Source organism: Balaenoptera ricei, chromosome 12 (assembly GCF_028023285.1).
Source record: "Balaenoptera ricei isolate mBalRic1 chromosome 12, mBalRic1.hap2, whole genome shotgun sequence".
Classification (NCBI taxonomy): domain Eukaryota; kingdom Metazoa; phylum Chordata; class Mammalia; order Artiodactyla; family Balaenopteridae; genus Balaenoptera; species Balaenoptera ricei.
Genome location: NC_082650.1, coordinates 15,058,829 through 15,077,416, shown reverse-complemented (window position 1 = coordinate 15,077,416; position 18,588 = coordinate 15,058,829). Strand labels below are relative to the sequence as shown.

General features: G+C 40.1%; 1 protein-coding gene across 1 annotated transcript in view; it reads left to right on the top strand.

Annotated features, from left to right (window-relative positions):
* The first annotated feature begins 244 nt into the window (after window positions 1–244).
* The window catches only part of CCDC170 (coiled-coil domain containing 170), a 102,476-nt gene continuing 84,132 nt past the window's right edge, over window positions 245–18,588 (top strand). The window contains exon 1 of the mRNA XM_059941885.1: window positions 245–316. The gene's annotated coding sequence lies outside the window, so the exon portion shown is untranslated. The remainder of the gene's footprint in view (window positions 317–18,588) is intronic.

The window sequence follows — 18,588 nt, the reverse complement described above, 5'->3', positions numbered from 1 at the left end:
ACCGGGGGGGACACCCTCGGGAGGATCGGGGTCTGTCCGGCGCCCCCGGTCACGTCTCGGAGGCCCAGACGGCTCGCTGCCAGGCCGGGATCCCGGGTCGCCCGGGCGCAGCGTGCGTCCGGGCCTCGCCGCCGTGTTTACCGGTTGCCCGAGGAGACGCACCGCGCGCACCGCCGGCTCCCGCGCCCGCCTGGCTCCCCGCCGCCCGCGGGTCCGAGCGCGCAGCGGGGCCCCGGCCGCCATGAGCTGCTCCGGCCGCCGGCGCCCGCAGCCCACCCGCCGCGCCACCTTCGGCGTCACGTCGCCAGCTCCCGAGGTACCGTCGCAGCCCGCGGCCGCGCGCGTGGGTGGCACCGGCGGCCCGTCTCCACCCGGGAGGGCGCCGGGGATACTCGGCCCCGGCTGCGCGGCCCGGGCTGTGCTGGGCGCTCCTCGCCGGCAAACTTGCCTCTCGATGGCGTGGGGAGATCGTAGTCGGAACGGGGCTTGGGATTGCCAGCGGCCGGTTAATTTTAGGAAGTTAGGGGCAAGTCGTGAGTTTGTGAAATGCTGTTGAATTTTGAGGTTGTTTGTGTTTGCTTCTCTTGGCCATTTAAACGGGTGAAGTTCTAAAAACGGTGTGTCTGGCTCCTGTAGACCCTCCCCGCCCCCGGAGCAAAGCATTCTTGCATTTAACTTAGACTACTTAGCTACTAAGACGTGATTCAGAGCAGTTTCTTCAAAATCTGAGGTGGTAGGATTAATGCCAGTCTTGGGCAAAGTCGCTGGCCTCCTCGTTGCCAATCACTCCAGAAACAGTAATTCGGTTGTCGTTGGCTCCATTTACTCATTTACTCCCAGGAGGTACTTAGGCACTGGGGACTTTCAGGCTCAGCCTGGGTTAAGTGTCCCCTTCTGGACCTGGCACCAGGGGCCCACCAGGCATAGAGTGTGTCAGGGGTGCTTGCCAGAGACACGGGGGAACTGTGTTCAGCGGAACTGCTAGCCCCAGAGATGTCCTCAGCCCAGCCGTACTGACCACAAAAATCCCTGGGGCACACTCTTCAACTCAAAACATGGGGTGCATTCTCCAACATGCTGTAGGAGTTGTAATATTCAGCAGCTTTGATTGTTGCCTTACATCTGACCCAATAGTGCCTTAATTACATTTAGATTTTTCTGATTCCTGGTATATTTTTGGAAAACTAGTACGGTCTTGTACAAATAAAATTAATTTTTCTTCCACTGGACATTTGCATATTTTATCCCAATTTGGTATCCTCTGTGAATTAAGAATATTAGCCCATGCATGAGTATGTAGAATTTTTATATTATTTATATTTGTTTGGGGAACAAACTGAAAGTAAATTACAAACTTCATGGCTCTTCATCCCTAAATACTCTAGTGTGTTATCTCCTAAGAACAAGGGCATTCTCTAACCAAAATACAATGATCAAATTCAGGGTGTTTAGCATTGTTGTAATAGTGTTTTCTAATGTACACTATCTGCTAAAATTTTGCCAATTGTCCTAATAATGCCATTTACTGCAATTTTTTTTTTTCATTTCAGGATCACACTTTATATTTACTTGTGTGTCTTTAGTCTCTGTAAATCTGGAACAGTTCCTCAGCATTTCTCTGTCTTCAATAATACTGATATTTTTACAGACTCTAGGTCATTTGTTCTGCAGAATAGGTTTATCTGATTGTTTTTCATGATAAGATTTTTGGTAGGCATGCTATATAAGTGGTGTGTCTCAGTGTGTCACAGCAAGAGTTGCATGATGTCAGTTTGTCCCACTATTGGTGATATTCCTAACCAGTGGTATGTGCCAGAGTTTTCTACTGTAAAGGTGGAAAAATAAGTAAGTTTTAGTAATAAATAAGTGATCATTTTGAGTAATCTTATTGAGATTTAAAAAAGATAAGTTTATTTATTTTATTTTTTTGGCTGCATTGGGTCTTTGTTGCTGCGTGCGGGCTTTCTCTAGTTGCGGCGAGCGGGGACTACTCTTCGCTGCTGTGCGCGGGCTTCTCATTGCGGTGGCTTCTCTTGTTGCGGAACACGGGCTCTAGGTGCGCGAGCTTCAGTAGTTGGGGCACGCGGGCTCAGTAGTTGTGGCTTGTGGGCTCTAGAGCGCAGGCTCAGTAGTTGTGGCGCACGGGCTTAGTTGCTTCATGGCATGTGGAATCTTCCCGGGCCAGGGCTCGAACCCGTGTCCCCTGCACTGGCAGGCGGATTCTTAACCACTGCGCCACCAGGGAAGCCCCCATGTTGAGATTTTTAGGATAAATTTTACTACCTACATAAAGGAAAATATCCACCAAGCCCAAGATTTTAATTGACCTGAAATACCTAAATTTTATTGAGAATAAAAGTAGAAGCTAAAGGCCAGCATTTATTATAATTGTTTTCTCAGTTTCCAAAATACTTCATCTGAGACAATCTTATAACTCAGATAGGCAAGGCAGAAATTTCCCATTATACAGATTATATAGCTTGCTCAATTAGCAAATAATAGAGCGGGAACTTAAATATCTTTCTTTTGAAAGTTTAGTACTTTTCCTACCACACCATTATGACACTGAAAAACTGATTAAAATACAAAGCAGGGATAATATGCAATTGTATGAGGAAGTAGAATACTGCAGGGACGGGAGGTATTAGCTTTGAGTTCAAGCAGTCCTGAGTATACCACTTATCTGTGACACTTTGGGCAAAAAAATTACTTAGTGTCTCAGAACTTCAGTTTCTTCATCTGAAACATGGGATCATAATGCTTATGACATAGTGTGGTTTGGGGATTCACAGTTCATATATATAAAGCTCCCAACAGAGTGACAGAGTAAATGCTTCTTAATATTCGCTCTTCTTATTCTTTCTTTTTTTTTAAATTGAAGTAGAGTTGATTTACAATGTTGTATTAGTTTCAGGTGTACAGCAAAGTGATTCAGTTATTTATATATATATAATGTATAATTTTTCAGATTCTTTTCCATTATGGCTTATTACAGGCTATTGAGTAGAGTTCCCTGTGCTCCACAGGAGGTCCTTGTTGTTGTTTATCTATTTTATCTATTAGCTATTATTAGTCTTTATAACTTGTGAGATTCCCTTACGTCAACACCACTGCCACCATCCCTGACACCTCCATCCTTACCTCAGGACCACGTCAGCAGTCAGTTACTGAGGATCTGTGTGAGGGACTGAGGATACAGAAATGAAACTGACACAGTCCCTGGTGTCAATGAAAAATCAAGAGTCTACAAGAACCCATAACAAGACTGTGTCATTTGTAGTATCATCCCTGCACCAAATCTAATGTTGTATTTTTCTCAAGTTGGATTTACCCCTTATCATCAGCAGAGCTTTACTAGGCTAGGAAAAGTGACAAATACTAAGAGCAATATTGTGTGAATTGAAGTGTCACAGCTCAAGCCTGGAAGACAGAAACATGCTTTGGGGAAATTTACAGATGTCACTTTGAGCAGAACAGTGTAACTTTGCCATGCATCTGAAATAAGGTATGGAAGCTGAAAATGTCACCAAATTATATCATCAGTCAGCAAAAAGCTCTAGCATTCATTTGGTGAAAAGTGCTTGGATTTGGACTCAGAAGCCACAAACATATGGAGCTACTTTGCTGTGTCAGTGTTTTCATGTATTTGGAAGACCTGAACCAAAGTTATGGCTCCAGTATATACCATTGTTGGGGATTTGAGCAAGTTTCATTCCTCTCTGTAAAACAAGGGTTAATTAGAATTGCTGTCTGATGGGGTTGTTTTGAGAAGCGAGTGTAAATCAACAGCTATAGTTCCTTAAAGTAAAGGACTTAGAGCTGGTCATGTATAATTATGAAGGAAGTAAAGTCACTTTTCCTTTATTTCCCCACCATTTCAAACTTTTAAAAAATTGTGGTAAAATACATATAACATTTACCATCTTAATATTTAAGTGTACAGTTCAGTGGCCTTAAGTACAGTCACATTATTGTGCAGCTGTCGCCACCATCTATCTCTGAAACTCTTTTCATTTTGGAAAACTGATATTCTGTACCCACTAAGCAATAACTCCCCATTCCCTCGTCACCCCGGCTCCTGGCAACCGCCATTCTATTTTCTGTGTCTGAATTTGACTCCTCTAGTCAGCTCATATAAGTAGAATCATACAGTATTTGTCCTTCTGTGACTGGTTTGCTTTACTTAGCATCATACCCTCAAGGTTCATCCATGTTGCAACACGCGTTAGAATTTCCTCCCATTTTAAGGCTGAATGGCATTCCATTGTATGTATATACCATGTTTTGTTTATTCATTCATCAGTACAAGGACACTTGGACTGTTTTACTGTTAATAATGCTACTATGATCATGGATGTACAAATATCTCCTCAAGATCTTGCTTTCAATTCTTTTGGATATAAGAATTGGAATTGCTGGATTATGTGGTAATTCAATTTTTAATTTTTTGAGGAACTGCCATACTGTTTTAGTGGATACACCATTTTACATTCTCATCAGCATTGCACAAATGTTCCAGTTTCTCCACATCCTTGTCCGCACTTGTATTTTCCCTTCCCTTCCTTCCTTCCTCCCTCCCTGCCTCCCTCCCTCCCTCCTCCCTCTCTCTCTCTCTCTCTCTCTCTCTCTCTCTCCCTCCCTCTCTCTCTCGTAGCCATCCTACTAGGTGTGAGATAGTATCTATTTCCACTTTTTTTTCTTTTTTTCTGGCTGCACCGTGTAGCATGCGGGATCTTAGCTTCCCAACCAGGGATCGAACCCGTGTCCCCTGCAGTGGAAGCGAGGAGTCTTAACCACTGGACTGCCAGGGAAGTCCCTATTTTCCACCTTTTAAAGAACCATTTCCTCGCTCTTCTTTTTTTTTTTTAAATTAATTAATTAATTAATTTTATTTTATTTTGGCTGTGTTGGGTCTTCGTTTCTGTACGAGCGCTTTCTCTAGTTGCGGCGAGCGGGGGCCACTCTTCATCGTGGTGCGCAGGCCTCTCACTATCGCGGCCTCTCTTGTTGCGGAGCACAGGCTCCAGACGCGCAGGCTCAGTAGTTGTGGCTCATGGGCCTAGTTGCTCCGCGGCATGTGGGATCTTCCCAGACCAGGGCTCGAACCCGTGTCCCTTCCATAGGCAGGCAGATTCTCAACCACTGCGCCACCAGGGAAGCCCCATTTCCTCTCTCTTCTGATTTGCTCTGTTCTTTTTGGTTTTCTCCTTTTAATCCACCTTAAGAAAAGATCTGACTCTAATCACATCTTCATATGAACTTAAGTCAGAAGCCTCCCTATTCTAGATATAAAGAAAAAAAAAAAAACAACCCTAAAGCTTCCCAAAAAAGGTAAGAAGGGAGAGAAAAAGAAACAGAAAAAGTTAAGAAAAAAAAAAAGATGATGAAAAGAAATACAAATGTACCAGTAATTACAAGAAATATAAATGGACTAAGTGCTCAGTTAACCAACAAAACTGTCACATTGAATTTTTTAAAAATCCAGGTATACGCTATTTATGAAAGACACATATAAACAAAAGTATATGGAAAAGTTGAAAGCAAAGTGTATGAAAAGATTTACCAGACACATAATAAGCAAAAGAAAGCTTATTAGGCATAATAATATTATACAGAATAGTTTTAAGGCAAAAAAGCATTACTAGAGGTAAAGAAAGCCACAATAATAACACAAATTATATCACTATCACATAATAATAAAAATTTTTATTCATCAGGAACTTTAGCAATTCTAAATGTGTATGCATCTAATAAAATGGCCTCAAAATATATAAAACAAAAATTGACAGAAGCAAAAATCTATAAGGAGATATAAACAAATTCACAACTACAGTAGAACACTTTTAACATACCTCTGTTAGTATTTGAGAGATACACCAGACAAAAATTTGGTAAGGGAACTATTTAAAAAGCTAAAAATACAAACTTAGTTAAGTCATTATAAAGAAGAAGAAAAGTATATAAAATATTTGGGATATGGCTGTAAAAGTTAACAGGATGACTTTTTCTCCTTGCCCAAGGGAATAAATACCTTTAGACTATGAAACAATCAATTGGACAAACTCCTAGAAAGTGTACTCTATTGGTAGGGATTGAACTAGATAAGTAACTAAATGTTTTCCCTTGTTTCAAATAAAAAAGAGCTTTATACTATCAAAAATAAATCATAACAGTCTGATCATGAGAAAACATTAGACAAACCCACCTTGAAGGATTTTCTGCAAAATAATTGGCCAGTACTCTTCAAAAGTGTCAAGGTCATGATTGGCAGAGACTAAGGAGACATGACAGCTAGATGCAATGTGGGAGCCTGAGTTGGCTCCTGGACCATAAAAAGGTCATTATTAGAAAACTGGTGAAATTTGAATGAGATCTGTAGTTTAGTTAATAGTATTGCATCAACGTTAATTTCCTGGTTTTAGTGGACTTCAGTTATGTAATTAACATTAGGGGAAGCTGGGTAAAGGGTATACAGAATCTCTCTCTTCTAATTTTGCAACTTTTTTCTGGGTCTAAAACTACTTAAGAATAAAAAGCTAAAAAAAAGGAATGATAACCAGTTAATTCATTTGTATATCCAACTTTATTTTAACTGTAGCACTTAATTTCTCTTGGTATCTAATTATTCTTTGACCACCTGGCTTTAGAATGCAGCATGAGGGAAAGCATTCAAAGAACAGGTAGGAGAAAAGAACTTTTTGAACACCAGAGAGCAAGTTTTTCCTTTCATATTTTGAAAAGGTCGTGTGTATCTTTACTCAATGTTGCCAAATGTAATGGGTAGTGTATTTGAAACAATAGTGACTGCTTCTTGGTTTGTACTTGAGTTAAGTTGACTCATTACAAAGACTTACTTTTTCTGTGTTCAAGGACAATTAAAAATTTTAATTTAAAAAGGGAGTAACATTTGCTGTGCTAGGAATTATTTATGCTAGGTTATTTACCCAAGGTTTCTTTTTTTCTTTGTTTCGCTTCCAATTTTTTTCCTTTGAAATTGGTGCTTTGGTGACTTTGATCTAAGTCAGAGAAGTTCAAAGCATTGCTGAGGCGGACCAGTAACACTGCACTCTTTCTCTTACTGATACCAGCGCCACTATTGATTATGGCTTCTATCCCTACATGTTTACATAGTGCTTGAATAAAATATTTTAAATATTGCTAATAAAAGGAAATATGTGAATTTTATTTCTGAGTAACTGAAATAACTTCCTTTTTAAGTTGACTGAATTTACCCTTATGCTGTCCCTCCTGAACCTTCCCTGTTAGCTTTGTACAGAAATGTATTTTTCAGCATTTCCAGCTCATCATCATCTAATCTCAACGTCAGTGCAAAGGGGAACAATATTAAGAACTGACTATAATTATCACATTTTCCTAAGTCTTTTCTACTTAAGGGTGAATGAAATGGGTAGAGTGGAGAATCAAAAAGGAAGGTCTTGGTGTTGAAATTGTGTGAATATTTGGAGTAAGCAAAAATGAGAACTTGGAAGGAAACCTGAACCAGAAAAGTTCTGCTTGGTGAATCATACATTGCACGAGTTACCCATGTGGCGAACGTTCTTTGAGTTTTAGGGCACCAAAGATATGGAAATTCTTTCCTTCAACAGTTAAAAAGTGAGGGCCTAGTCTAAAGCAGGCACTGTTTTAGATAAGGTCCCACTACTCATAAAAGTTATATTTTAGTGGGGGAAATAGATAACAAAAGAAAACAAATAGATAAACAAGGTAATTTCAAAGTGTGTTAAATGCTTCGAAAGGCAATGAAGTGGGATAGCAGGATGGAGGTTGACTGGGGTGGGGATGGGGCTGGGGATGGAGTGGGTCCGGAGGGCTCTCCAAGGAGAAGACATCTGTGCGGAGTTGTCGGTGATGATGGGAGGGAGTGTTCTCAGAAATAACAAGGGCAACTACAGGCCCTTAGGGGCAATGTGTTTAAAAAAAGTACAGTTTGTAGCATGTCCCTCAGTTTGGGTATGCCTCATGTTTCCTCATCCTTAGATTCAAGTTAATCACTTTTGGCATTTATGGTGATTCTATATGAGACACGTTGTTTACTTCTCAGTGCTTCATGTCAGGAGCCATATGCCAGTTTATCCCGTTATTGATGTTCTGAAAGAGAAAGGAAGGCCGAGAACTGGATTAAACAGACTAAAGATACCTGACAATACATGCCACACATTTATAGTTGCTCTAAGGAACATTATCGAGATAACTGGTGAATAATACGGTATCATAGTTAATTTCTTGAATCTGACAGCTGTATGCAAAGGAATGTCCTTGTTCTTAGGAGATACATGCTGAAGTATTTAGGGGTTAAAGGCTATGATGTCTGCAGAGTACTCACAGATGATTCGGCTATCATGATTGTAATGTACAGAGAGAAAGGAATAAGTCAAATGTGACAAAATGTTCTCACAGCTGATGAATCTAAGCAAAGCATATACTTGATTATTCTTGTAACTTTCCTGTAAGACTGAAATAAAACTTTAAAGAAAGTACGTGCCTGTAATAAATCGGGATACTAAGTAGAAGAGGCTGTTTCTAACTATCGAGCTCACAGTATAGTTAAGTAAATAATAAATGGGGTCATAAATAAAAGTTTGAAAAAAGGAAGAAGGCAAGCATGGCTGGAGTGGGTAGAGCTGCAGGGGGTACTGGCAGAGGAGGGCCAGGTGCATCAGAGAAAAGGAGAGCTGCCTGGGAGAGTGGTGGCCCGGCGGGTGTGAGTCAGGAGAGGTCAAGGAGGGTGTCCTTTGTGTGGCAAGTGCCAGAGGGAGGTCAGGTCAGGTAAGGAGTGAAAGTGTCCCCTGGACTTGGTGCTGGGGGTGGTCTTCCCCCAGGAAGTGAAATGTCAGCTGAGCTCTGGGAGGTGAGTAGGAGTTAGCTAGGCAAAGGATCGGGCCTGGGAGTGCTGGATAAGTTTTCTCCACCGCACACGGTGGGGAATGGGAAGAAGCAAAGTCCATTCGGGCAACTGTGGAAGCCACTGTGGCGGGAGTGTGGTTGGGAGAGACCGTGAGGTGGGAAGAGTAATGGGAGATGAAGCCGGTGAGGTAGGCAGGGGTCAGGTTATGCAGGACTCCATAGGAGTTTGGATTTTGTCCCGAGGCCAAGGGGAAGTCCCTGGAGAATGTCAAGCCTTGGGAATATTGAACGCTTCTACATTTTGAAAAGATCACTCTGGCTATAAATGGACCAGAGGCTAGGTGAGTGGTGAGTGTGGGGAGTAAATCTGACGTCAGGGAGACTGTGTGCCGGCTGCTATGGTAACTGGGACTTGGATGGTGGACGAGGTTGAGGGTGAGTCGTTATTTAGGGGTGAGAGTCAACAAGACAGATGCATCGCAACTGGGAGGAGGGAGAGATTGTAAAGCACAGGTTTCTGGCTGGAGGAACCGGGTGGATGTTTGGTGCCATTCACCGAGATGGAGGAAGAACAAGTTGGGGGAAAATAACATGAGTTCAGATTGAGACATGTTGGGTGTGCAGGGTCTGTCTGGTTTCCACGTTATATCCAGAAGGCAGTTAGCTAGGTAGATCCTGAGCCCAAAAGACAGGTTTTGGCTGGGGATTGTCTGATATATGGGGCTCATCACTGTTGAGATGGTTCTTGAAGTTATGAATAAAGGAAGGCCGGAGAAATAAGAGGTTTTCTAGGGAGCGAGTGAGAAGGATTTTTAAATTCACAGTGAAATTTACCATGTGATGGTTGAGGATAAGCAGACCAGGGAAACTGAGAGGAACAAATGAAGGGAACAAATTCTCCCTATTATGGGCACCTCATAAGAAAATCGTTTGCTTGTCAACTCAGTCATCTGTTGAGCAAACGTCTGTTGGCCTAAAAAGAATATTAGCCAGGGAGTCAAGAACCCTGGATCTTGCTGACTCTGAAATGAGTTGATTTTGTTGTCTTGAGCTCATTCCTCACTTTGTCTAGGTCTGGTTTCTGGATGTTTTAAGGTTAATTTCCACCTTAAATTTTCTAGGAAATATTGATAAACTAACCATTACTTCCCAAATAATTTGAGGGGGCTTATAAAGAACTATGTATAAGACAGTAAGTTAGAAGATATGGTGTAAGTCAGCCCCACCATTTGAAAACGTTGCTTAACCCTTCTAGGCCTCAGTGTCCTCTTTGTGAAAATGGGATTATTAATAGCTGATTTGGGCTTTTTGCTCAGGATTCTGGACTTGAGTACATGTGTTTATGTCCTCTGCTTCTCTAAACCCCATTAAAAGAGGAGAAAAAGTAGATAATAGAATCATTCTCCAACACTGTTGGGAAGAAGACCAAAATTTTTAAATTTTTTTTTTTTTTTTTTTAATTTGTATATTTGTTTATTGACTGTTTTCCTCCAATAGAATGTAATCTTTTTTTTTTTTTAACATCTTTTTTTTTTTTTTTTCACACACACACACTGTATTTTATTTTTACAAGAGATAAATCGACTGACACCAAGCATTGTACATGGATGACCACAACAAAAGCAACAATGATTGCAATTACCAAACATGAAACACACTCATACTATGTCATAGTATTGACATTCAGTCCAGTAATCCTCCACTGTAACAGCTCCTTTACTTTGCAGTGAAAATTGATTTGTATATTCTTTGCCTCTGAGTCCTTGTGGAATTTTTTTTTTTTTTTTTTTAAATTCAGACAGAAAGTCACAAAAATTATACTCATCCTCATCAGTTCACTCAGTCCCATGTAATTAATTTTTTTTTTCATCTTGATCTTTTGTTAGCACTTTTATGAGTTCATCAGTTTTTCATTAGAGTTCTGAAAATGCTTATTCATTCAGTTCAGCAGTACAGTCTGTTACCAGAAACCTGTACTTGTCAGAGTCTTTTCCATGTATTTCTTGAAGATGAAACCCTTTTATAGGAACATATTTGCAAAATCATCAGAGTACACCCAGAACTGTCTGTAAATGACAAAAGACTTAACAATGACCACGGTTAAAGATTTGATGACAGTTCATAATAATGCAGTTGACAAGAAAATTAGTTATTTCTGAGATATACATTTTAAAGTAATAACTAGGATTATTACTTATAACATTATACCATAACATATAAGATTTTTAGAAATTTCATGTAATGTCTGAAACATTTATATTGACATATTTCCATACATATTTCCATACAAGTACAAATATAAGATTTTTAGAAATTTCATGTAATGTCTGAAACATTTATATTAACATATTTCCATACATATTTCCATACAAATACAAATATGATTTTTAGAAATTTCATGTAATGTCTGAAACATTTATATTAACATATTTACATACATATTTCCATACAAATACAAATATAAGATTTTTAGAAATTTCATGTAATGTCTGAAACATTTATATTAACATGTTTCCATACAAATAACCCAATGAAAGTTTAGTATTAGTTGTTTTGTTTGTTTTTTTATACTGCAGGTTCTTATTAGGCATCAATTTTATACACATCAGTGTATACATGTCAGTCCCAATCGCCCAATTCAGCACAGCACCATCCCCACCCCACCGCAGTTTTCCCCCCTTGGTATCCATATGTCCATTCTCTACATCTGTGTCTCAACTTCTGCCCTGCAAACTGGCTCATCTGTACCATTTTTCTAGGTTCCACATACATGCATTAATATACGATATTTGTTTTTCTCTTTCTGACTTACTTCACTCTGTATGACAGTCTCTAGATCCATCCACGTCTCAACAAATGACTCAATTTCGTTCCTTTTTATGGCTGAGTAATATTCCATTGTATATATGTACCACATCTTCTTTATCCATTCGTCTGTTGATGGGCATTTAGGTTGCTTCCATGACCTGGCTATTGTAAATAGTGCTGCAATGAACATTCGGGTGCATGTGTCTTTTTGAATTACGGTTTTCTCTGGGTATATGCCCAGTAGTGGGATTGCTGGGTCATATGGTAATTCTATTTTTAGTTTTTTAAGGAACCTCCATATTGTTCTCCATAGTGGCTGTATCAATTTACATTCCCACCAACAGTGCAAGAGGGTTCCCTTTTCACCACACCCTCTCCAGCATTTGTTGTTTGTAGATTTTCTGATGATGCCCATTCTAACAGGAGTGAGGTGATACCTCATTGTAGTTTTGATTTGCATTTCTCTAATAATTAGTGATGTTGAGCATCTTTTCATGTGCTTCGTGGCCATCTGTATGTCTTCTTTGGAGAAATGTCTATTTAGGTCTTCTGCCCATTTTTGGATTGGGGTGTTTGTTTCTTTGATATTGAGCTGAATGAGCTGTTTATATATTTTGGAGATTAATCCTTTGTCCGTTGATTCATTTGCAAATATTTTCTCCCATTCTGAGGGTTGTCTTTTCGTCTTGTTTATGGTTTCCTTTGCTGTGCAAAAGCTTTGAAGTTTCATTAGGTCCCACTTGTTTATTTTTGTTTTTATTTCCATTACTCTAGGAGGTGGATCAAAAAAGATCTTGCTGTGATTTATGTCAAAGAGTGTTCTTCCTATGTTTTCCTCTAAGAGTTTTATAGTGTCCAGTCTTATATTTAGGTCTCTAATCCATTTTGAGTTTATTTTTGTGTATGGTGTTAGGGAGTATTCTAATTTCATTCTTTTACATGTAGCTGTCCAGTTTTCCCAGCACCACTTATTGAAGAGACTGTCTTTTCTCCATTGTATATCTTTGCCTCCTTTGTCATAGATTAGTTGACCATAGGTGCGTGGGTTAATGTCTGGGCTTTCTATCTTGTTCCATTGATCTATGTTTCTGTTTTTGTGCCAGTACCATATTGTCTTGATTACTGTAGCTTTGTAGTATAGTCTGAAGTCAGGGAGTCTGATTCCTCCAGCTCCATTTTTTTGCCTCAAGACTGCTTTGGCTATTCGGGGTCTTTTGTGTCTCCATACAAATTTTAAGATGATTTGTTCTAGCTCCGTAAAAAATGCCATTGGTAATTTGATAGGGATTGCATTGAATCTGTAGATTGCTTTGGGTAGTATAGTCATTTTCACAATGTTGATTCTTCCAATCCAAGAACATGGTATATCTCTCCATCTGTTGGTATCATCTTTAATTTCTTTCATCAGTGTCTTATAGTTTTCTGCATACAGGTCTTTTGTCTCCCTAGGTAGGTTTATTCCTAGGTATTTTATTCTTTTTGTTGCAATGGTAAATGGGAGTGTTTCCATAATTTCTCTTTCAGATTTTTCATCATTAGTGTATAGGAATGCAAGAGATTTCTGTGCATTAATTTTGTATCCTGCAACTTTACCATATTCATTAATTAGCTCTAGCAGTTTTCTGGTGGCAGTTTTAGGATTCTCTATGTATAGTATCATGTCATCCGCAAACAGTGACAGTTTTACTTCTTCTTTTCCAATTTGTATTCCTTTTATTTCTTTTTCTTCTCTGATTGCCGTGGCTAGGACTTCCAAAACTATGTTGAATAATAGTGGTGAGAGTGGACATCCTTGTCTCGTTCCTGATCTTAGAGGAAATGCTTTCAGTTTTTCACCATTGAGAATGATGTTTGCTGTGGGTTTGTCATATATGGCCTTTATTATGTTGAGGTAGGTTCCCTCTATGCCCACTTTCTGGAGAGTTTTTATCAGAAATGGGTGTTGAATTTTGTCAAAAGCTTTTTCTGCATCTATTGAGATGATCATATGGTTTTTATTCTTCAATTTGTTAATATGGTGTATCACATTGATTGATTTGCGTATATTGAAGAATCCTTGCATCCCTGGGATAAATCCCACTTGATCGTGGTGTATGATCCTTTTAATGTGTTGTTGGATTCTGTTTGCTAGTATTTTGTTGAGGATTTTTGCATCTATATTCATCAGTGATATTGGTCTGTAATTTTCTTTTTTTGTAGTGTCTTTGTCTGGTTTTGGTATCAGGGTGATGGTGGCCTCATAGAATGAGTTTGGGAGTGTTCCTTCCTCTGCAATTTTTTGGAAGAGTTTGAGAAGGATGGGTGTTAGCTCTTCTCTAAATGTTTGATAGAATTCACCTGTGAAGCCATCTGGTCCTAGACTTTTGTTTGTTGGAAGATTTTTAATCACAGTTTCAATTTCATTACTTGTGATTGGTCTGTTCATATTTTCTATTTCTTCCTGGTTCAGTCTTGGAAGGTTATACCTTTCTAAGAATTTGTCCATTTCTTCCAGGTTGTCCATTTTATTGGCATAAAGTTGCTTGTAGTAGTCTCTTAGGATGCTTTGTATTTCTGCGGTGTCTGTTGTAACTTCTCCTTTTTCATTTCTGATTTTATTGATTTGAGTCCTCTCCCTCTTTTTCTTGATGAGTCTGGCTAATGGCTTATCAATTTTGTTTATCTTCTCAAAGAACCAACTTTTAGTTTTATTGATCTTTGCTATTGTTTTCTTTGTTTCTATTTCATTTATTTCTGCTCTGATCTTTATGATTTCTTTCCTTCTGCTAACTTTGGGTTTTGTTTGTTCTTCTTTCTCTAGTTTCTTTAGGTGTAAGGTTAGATTGTTTACTTGAGCTTTTTCTTGTTTCTTTAGGTAGGCTTGTATAGCTATAAACTTCCCTCTTAGAACTGCTTTTGCTGCATCCCATAGGTTTTGGGTCGTCGTGTTTTCATTGTCATTTGTCTCTAGGTATTTTTTGATTTCCTCTTTGATTTCTTCAGTGATCTCTTGGTTATTTAGTAACGTATTGTTTAGCCTCCATGTGTTTGTCCTTTTTACGTTTTTTTCCCTGTAATTCATTTCTAATCTCATAGCGTTGTGGTCAGAAAAGATGCTTGATATGATTTCAATTTTCTTAAATTTACTGAGGCTTGATTTGTGACCCAAGATGTGATCTATCTTGGAGAATGTTCCGTGCGCACTTGAGAAGAACGTGTAATCTGCTGTTTTTGGATGGAATGTCCGATATATATCAATTAAATCTATCTGGTCTATTGTGTCATTTAAAGCTTCTGTTTCCTTATTTATTTTCATTTTGGATGATCTGTCCATTGGTGTAAGTGAGGTGTTAAAGTCCCCCACTATTATTGTGTTACTGTCGATTTCCTCTTTTATAGCTGTTAGCAGTTGCCTTATGTATTGAGGTGCTCCTATGTTGGGTGCATATATATTTATAATTGTTATATCTTCTTCTTGGATTGATCCCTGGATCATTATGTAGTGTCCTTCCTTGTCTCTTGTAACATTCTTTATTTTAAAGTCTATTTTATCTGATATGAGTATAGCTACTCCAGCTTTCTTTTGATTTCCATTTGCATGGAATATCTTTTTCCATCCCCTCACTTTCAGTCTGTATGTGTCCCTAGGTCTAAAGTGGGTCTCTTGTAGACAGCATATAGATGGGTCTTGTTTTTGTATCCATTCAGCCAGTCTATGTCTTTTGGTTGGGGCATTTAATCCATTCACGTTTAAGGTAATAATCGATATGTATGTTCCTATGACCATTTTCTTAATTGTTTTGGGTTTGTTTTTGTAGGTCCTTTTCTTCTCTTGTGTTTCCCACTTAGAGAAGTTCCTTTAGCATTTGTTGTAGAGCTGGTTTGGTGGTGCTGAATTCTCTTAGCTTTTGCTTGTCTGTAAAGCTTTTGATTTCTCCATCAAATCTAAATGAGATCCTTGCCGGGTAGAGTAATCTTGGTTGTAGGTTCTTCCCTTTCATCACTTTAAGTATATCATGCCACTCCCTTCTGGCTTGCAGAGTTTCTGCTGAGAAATCAGCTGTTAACCTTATGGGAGTTCCCTTGTATGTTATTTGTCGTTTTTCCCTTGCTGCTTTCAATAATTTTTCTTTGTCTTTAATTTTTGCCACTTTGATTACTATGTGTCTCGGCGTGTTTCTCCTTGGGTTTATCCTGTATGGGACTCTCTGCGCTTCCTGGACTTGGGTGGCTATTTCCTTTCCCATGTTAGGGAAGTTTTCGACTATAATCTCTTCAAATATTTTCTCTGGTCCTTTCTCTCTCTCTTCTCCTTCTGGGACCCCTATAATGCGAATGTTGTTGCGTTTAATGTTGTCCCAGAGGTCTCTTAGGCTGTCTTCATTTCTTTTCATTCTTTTTTCTTTAGTCTGTTCCGCAGCAGTGAATTCCATCATTCTGTCTTCCAGGTCACTTATCCGTTCTTCTGCCTCAGTTATTCTGCTATTGATTCCTTCTAGTGTAGTTTTCATTTCAGTTATTGTATTGGTCATCTCTGTTTGTTTGTTCTTTAATTCTTCTAGGTCTTTGTTAATCATTTCTTGCATCTTCTCAATCTTTGCCTCCATTCTTATTCCAAGGTCCTGGATCATCTTCACTATCATTATTCTGAATTCTTTTTCTGGAAGGTTGCCTATCTCCACTTCATTTAGTTGTTTTTCTGGGGTTTTTTCTTGTTCCTTCATCTGGTACATAGCCCTCTGCCTTTTCATCTTCTCTATCTTTCTGTAACTGTGGTTTTTGGTCCACAGGCTGCAGGATTATAGTTTTTCTTGCTTCTGTTGTCTGCCCTCTGGTGGTTGAGGCTATCTAAGAGGCTTGATGGGAGGCTCTGGTGGTGGGTAGAGCTGACTGTTGCTGTGGCGGTCAGAGCTCAGTAAAACCTTAATCCACTTGACTGTTGATGGGTGGGGCTGGGTTCCCTCCCTGTTGCTGTGGCGGTCAGAGCTCAGTAAAACCTTAATCCACTTGACTGTTGATGGGTGGGGCTGGGTTCCCTCCCTGTTGGCTGTTTTGCCTGAGGCAACCCAACACTGGAGCCTACCCGTGCTCTTTGGTGGGGTTAATGGCAGACTCTGGGAGGGCTCACGCCAAGGAGAACTTCCCAGAACCTCTGCTGCCAGTGTCCTTATCCCCACGGTGAAACAGAGCCACCACTCGCCTCTGCAGGAGACCCCCCAACACCAGCAGGTAGGTCTGGTTCAGTCTCCCCCAGGCTCACTGCTCCTTCCCCTGGGTCCTGATGCACACATTACTTTGTGTGTGCCCTCCAAGAGTGGGGTCTCTGTTTCCCCCAGTCCCGTCAAAGTCCTGCAATCCAATTCCCACTAGGCTTCAAAGTCTGATTCTCTAGGAATTCCTCCTCCCGTTGCCTGACCCCCAGGTTGGGAAGCCTGACGTGGGGCTCAGAACCTTTACTCCAGTGGGTGGACTTCTGTGGTATAAGTGTTCGCCAGTCTGTGAGTCACCCACCCAGCAGTTATGGGGTTTGATTTTACTCTGATTGTGCCCCTCCTACCGTCTCACTGTGGCTTCTCCTCTGTCCTTGGACGTGGGGTATCCTCCTTGGTGAAGTCCAGGGTCTTCCTGTCAATGATTGTCCAGCAGCCAGTTGTGATTCTGGTGCTCTCGCAAGAGGGAGTGAGAGCACGTCCTTCTACTCCGCCATCTTGGTTAATCTCTAAATTTTTTTAACCATTCTAGAAAATACAAAGGCAGTGGCGTCATGATGGTGAATAAATGGCATAGGAGAAGATAGCAGTGGAGGTGGAATTGTTCTTCCCAGAGACCTCTGGAAGGTTCCATGCTTGGAATTGCCAGTTAGGGATATGGATTAGGAAGTAGGGAGAACTCAGGGTGATTAATTGATGAACAGAACGTGGATTGGCTGCCTTCACCCCCAGTGCCCTTCCACTGCCTACACTTTGGATTTACCTGTTCCCACTCCATGCAATTCAACGTGCAGTCTGTTGTGGATGGAATGTTTGTGTCCTCCACAGGTTTGCATGTTGAAATCCTAACCCCCAATGTGATAGTATTAGGAGGTGGGGCCTTTGGGAGGTAATTAGGATAGATGAGGTCATGAAGGTGGGACCCCCATGATGGGATTAATGTCCTTATAAGAAGAGGAAAGACTAGAACTCTTTCTGCCATGTGAGGACACAGTGAGAAGGTGGCCGTCTGCAAGCCAGGAAGAGAGTTCTCAGGAGGATCTGAATTGGCTGGCACCTTGATTTTGGACTTCCCAGCCTCCAGAACTGTGAGGTAATAAATGTGTGGTTGAAGTCACCCATCTGAGGTATTTTGTTACAACTGCCCTAGCTGACTAATAGTCAGCCTTTGCTAAAGTTAGTACAACCACTCGTGCTCAGAACTCACACCACAGAGGCCTTTCAAATAAACATAAAGTGTTATTATGATGGAACATAACGGGCATTGTCTTTAATTGCACAACTTTCTTCATATGAAGGTTCCTCATAACATTTATCCCTAAAGGCTGAAGTGTATTAAGCTGTACCTTAGCGAAGTCATTTCTCTAGAGAAATAAACTTTCTGCCACTCTAACTTGTAGAACCTGAAGCAGTGATTAATTAACTTGTTTCTGTTACTTTTTTGCTTATGTATCGGTTTTCTTTATGTATTTAGCTGTGATGGATAGCTCTCTTTGGTGAGTGACTGAAGTTCAGTTACTACATATACAGTGAGTATAAGGTTTAGAGACGATGTAACTTAGGTGGGCAAAAACTTTGTAACATTTTATAACAACTCAGCTTAGCTCAGAAGACACTATTTCTTCTCTTTAGAAGAAAAATACCATTTTGTCAATTCAAGGAAAGTTATTCCGGTTGTTTTCCTCTTTCCCTTTCCCCTTAGATGAACTAAGTCTTTGCAGGTGGG